The sequence below is a fragment of the Falco naumanni genome, chromosome 2 (genome assembly GCF_017639655.2).
Source record: "Falco naumanni isolate bFalNau1 chromosome 2, bFalNau1.pat, whole genome shotgun sequence".
Classification (NCBI taxonomy): Eukaryota; Metazoa; Chordata; class Aves; order Falconiformes; family Falconidae; genus Falco; species Falco naumanni.
In genome coordinates this window covers 23,638,431-23,643,019 of record NC_054055.1, presented here as the reverse complement: position 1 = coordinate 23,643,019, position 4,589 = coordinate 23,638,431, and positions in this window count along the sequence as shown.

Here is a 4,589-nt window from a genome sequence, read left to right as displayed (position 1 = left end):
ATCTAATCTAAATCTACCCTCTTTCAGTTTAAAGCCATTATCCCCTTGTCCTATCACTACATGCCTTTGTAAAAACTCCCTCTCCAGCTTTCTTACCTTGGGGTTGTTGGTTATGAAGCAGCTCAACACGGCCCAGCAATGTGAGCTTGAAGCCCAGAAAGCCAGCTGCATCCTGGGCTGCATCAAAAGAAATGTGACCAGCAGGTCGAGGGAGGTGATTCTCCCTCTTAACTCCACTCTTGTGAGACTTCCCTGGAGTGCTGCATTCAGCTCTGGGGTCCCCAACAAAAGAAGGACATGGACCTGTTGGAGTGAGTCCAGAGAAGGGCCACAAAGATGATCAGAGGCTGGAGCACCTCTCCTATGAAGCCAGGCTGAGAGAGTTGGGGTTGGTCAGCCTGGAGAAGAGAAGGCTCCAGGGAGACCTTACAGCAGCCTGACAGTGCCTAAAGGGGGACTACAAGAAAACTGGAGAGGGACTTTTTACCAGGACCTGTAGTGACAGGACAAGTGGTAATGGCTTTAAACTGAAAGAGGGTAGATTTAGATGAGATATGAGGAAGGAATTCTTTACCGTGAGGGCGGTGAGGCACTGGCACAGGTTGCCCAGAGCAGCTGTGGGTGCCCCATCTCTGGCAGTGCTCAAGGCCAGGCTGGATGGGGCTTTGGGCAACCTGGTCTGGTGGGAGGTGTCCCTGCCCGTGGCGGGGGGGTTGGAACTAGGTGATCTTTAAGGTCCCTTCCAACCCAAACCATTCTGTGATTCTATAGGTAAGTCTGTATTGACTGAAGGAAGTAGAGCCGATGATTTATTTTTTCTTTATATGATTTTAATTTGCATTGGGTAAGCTCTGTGGCTCAATTTTCTATCGTTATTTAGTGTTAGCACTATGGTAATGCTGAAGACTTCCTGTAATGGATCAGGGTCCATTTTGAAAGATGCTTTAAAAACAGTGTAAAAGCCCAGAGGAAGAAGATGGCTTCAGGAGATTTTAGTATGTCACAGCAGTGTGATTCTTCCTAGACGACCAGGATTTTAATACTGCCAAAAGCTAAAGATCAATAAAATTATTATTTTTTTTTTCTTATTTTTTTTTCTTTTTTTTCTGGCAATCCCCCTTGCCTATGCAGTACTTTCTTCAAATTCATCTGTTAACCAGGTCCAAGCATTTGTGGGGACTCGAGGGGCCCTTTCATCATCTGACACCTGGCGGCAGCGTTATGCAATAGCAGGAAGAGAAAAAAAAGCCAGAGGTGGTCAGAGACGTCACACCCCGGGAAAATTTTAGGCATTAACATATCACGAGATCATTTCATTTTTCGAACCTGTGATTTTACAATTTTAGTCTTCCTAGTGTAATGAAATGATCTTAGTGGTGCAGTAGCAAGTGTGTGCCTCTCACTAAAAAGGATCAAGAATTGTGCATTTGAACTTGGGCTGTGCCCTTTATAATAGTCTTCCCTTAATTCTAAGTCCTAGTAATTTCTGGCAACATCATAAAGACTTATTACAAAGTCCTTGCTGAATCTATAATGGAGGTAAAAGATCTGAAACACAAATAGGAGACAACACTGATAAAAATTAAAAAATGTTAATAGTTCTTTTAAACCATCCAAGCAATGCCTACTCATTTCCAGAGCCAGAAAACCCATAGCTCACCAGCTGTGTATTCATGTATTCTTTTCTCATTTAGGATCTTCTGGAAAGAGCTGGTACTTTGCTATGTTAGGAACACCACACCATGGTCTCTGAGCTGTAGTCCACATTCCTGAACACCTAGGAATACCCACATGTCTCCAAGATTCCTTGTCATGTGGCTGCTGCCATCTCCACAGCCTGATGCCTTCCCTTTTGTGTATAATACATATTAAGGTACTCCTAAAAATCCAGAAAAATCCAAGCAGATATTGATCATTGACATAAATGGAGCATTTTTCACAATTTGTATTGTTTGAAATGTTGATTAAAAAATAATGTAGCTGAACATAGTACTAGTAGAAAAGTCTGGCAATGAAAACTGGGCAAGTGTTAGCATAAAGAGACTATAGTATATTTATACTGAAATTAGGTCTTACACTGAACTGAGGTTCAATTCAGAATGAAAGGAAATTGTAATTCTGGAGTTTTCTATCATATCAAACATTCAGGTTTTGACAAGCTTAGTTTATTTGCATGAGCTTTCTCTAAGGCAATTTGGCAAAGAAGGCTAAATGATAACTTTATTCTAGTTTGTAGAGTGATGACTGGCTTGTAGAGCGATTACTGCTTAGCTTTTCGTTTTCAGATACACAGATCTGAAGATACAGAAGGGACCTGATGTGTATCTGTAGAACTGTTCAAGAAAATGCAAGGAGGTAGCAAAGAGGTTACATGGAAAAAGCATGTGACATATTTGAGAATAGCTGGACCAGACACTAGCACATCCTTGATGATGAGCAGTCCTATAGATGTCTTTCTTTAGATGTCTAAGTCTGATCTAAAGACTGGGACAAGGTACCCCCAAGAATGACTCACCTTATCCTAAGATGGGTATCCTGTGAAAAACATCCTCAACTAGGATGATCAGATGAATCATCATCTGCAAGAACCTACCTCTTTTAATCATCTGCAAAGGAAACCTATGGTTGCATAATCCCAGAAGTAGATGTATGTTTTTTAATTATTACCCATTAATTTGCCAACATGTAGCCACCTAGGGCTATTTGAGGTTTCTTAGGATATCCTGCTTGGCTGCCAGCTGCAGTTCTGGAAAGTTGTGGGTCTTCTCAAGACAGGCTCTACATCATGTCTGCCAGGTATGTGCAGATACCTTCGACACCCTGTAGTCAGTGGCACTGAATACTTGCACTTAGGCAACCAAATTAGTTGACCCAGACTTAAGTTAGATGAATCTGCGGTACATGCCACTGTAGCTGAGATTTCTTCTTCTCAGAGAGCTTGTACAGTTACGATCTTTGAAAAGGTGGTGGTGCACAGAAGGGCTCTTCTCATGTCTTACTGAAGCAGCTTCAAAGTCTGTGTGATGGTTTAACCCCAGCTGGCAACTAAGCCCCACACAGCTGCTAACTCCCTCCCTCCTCTGTGTCAGGATGGGGGACAGAATCAGAAGAGTAAAAGTGAGAAAACTCGTGGGCTGAGATAAAAACAGTTCAATAAGTAAAGCAAAAACAGCGCATGGAAGCAAAGCAAACCCAGGAATTCATTCACCACTTCCCACGGGCAGGCAGGTGCTCAGCCATCCCCAGGACAGCCGGGCTCCGTCACGCATAACAGTGACTTGGGAAGACAAACACCATCACTCTGAACACCCCCCTTGCTGCTTCTTCCCCAGCTTTATATGCTGAGCTTGACATTATAAAGTATGGAACATCCCTCTGATCAGTGGGGATCAGCTGTCCCAGCTGTGTCCCCTCCCAGATCCCTGTGCCCCCCCCCCCCCAGCCCCTTTGCTGATGTAGGGGGTGAGGGGCACAAAAGACCTTGGCTCTGTGTGAGCACCGCTCAGCAATAACAAAACCATCTCTGCCTTACCGACACTGCTTTCTGCACAAATTCAGAACAAAGCCCCATAGCAACTACTACGAAGAAAATTAACTCTATCCCAGCCAAAACCAGCAGTGTGACAGGTTACAAACCTCAACTCGCCTTGCGAGTTTGTCATGGGAAAAGACTGAAAACAGCACAAGCCTGTGGAAACTTGTTGCTCAGTGAGGACGGGGACTGAGCTGGTATCAGACATAGTAAGGCAGCAGAGGTGTGCTGAGAGTGAGAGGATATTGTGAACACCACTAATGGTTAAGTCACAGAGAGAGAACTGCTGCTTGTGTGTATAAACCTAAATCAGTAAATGCACAGCTGAATACAAGCATGATATGAAATCCAGTGACATCGCTTGGAGCTTGGCCAGCCATAATTTTCACTGGTATAATGAGTTCGGTAATTAGAAATTAATTGTGCCATAACATACCCTGTGACTTGCACAGGCCCATGTCTAGCAGTAGCACAGGAAAGATACCGCTATTATTTTGTATTCTGTCAAAAAAGTGAGACAAATTTACTACTGTGCATGGAGATAAACTTGTTACTGTACATTATAATGAAACAAGACCTTCATCTCTTTATCAGTTATCATACGATGCTGGCTGGAATCATATGATTCCAGCTGCCAGCCAAGCAGTTGTACAGATAAATGATTTGGTTTTGTTGCTGGAGGATGACAAATGAATTTAGTCTAAGAGAGAGGATTAGGAACTGCTCTGTCTCACACACCAATGGCACATAGCTGTGCTGTGTTGTAGAGTGTTCACACCAAGACCATTTCCTTCAGCATGCCAAAAGAAGCTGCCCAGTATTTCTCTTACAATGTCAGCTCTGCTTTGGTGACCAGCAGTAGGTGCACGGACCAGGTTTTAAGCACTCCATGCCTCCCTGAGCATGGCTCCTGGCTGTCTGTGCCAAAGGAGGGAAAGGCTCCCAGAAGAGGTGACTGCAGGAGGTAACTCTGTGCTAGTTTTCGCTTGGTGTTGCAGAAGCAGATCAAAATGAATGCTCTTGATAGCAAATAGACTGTATGTAGGGAGTTAGATAA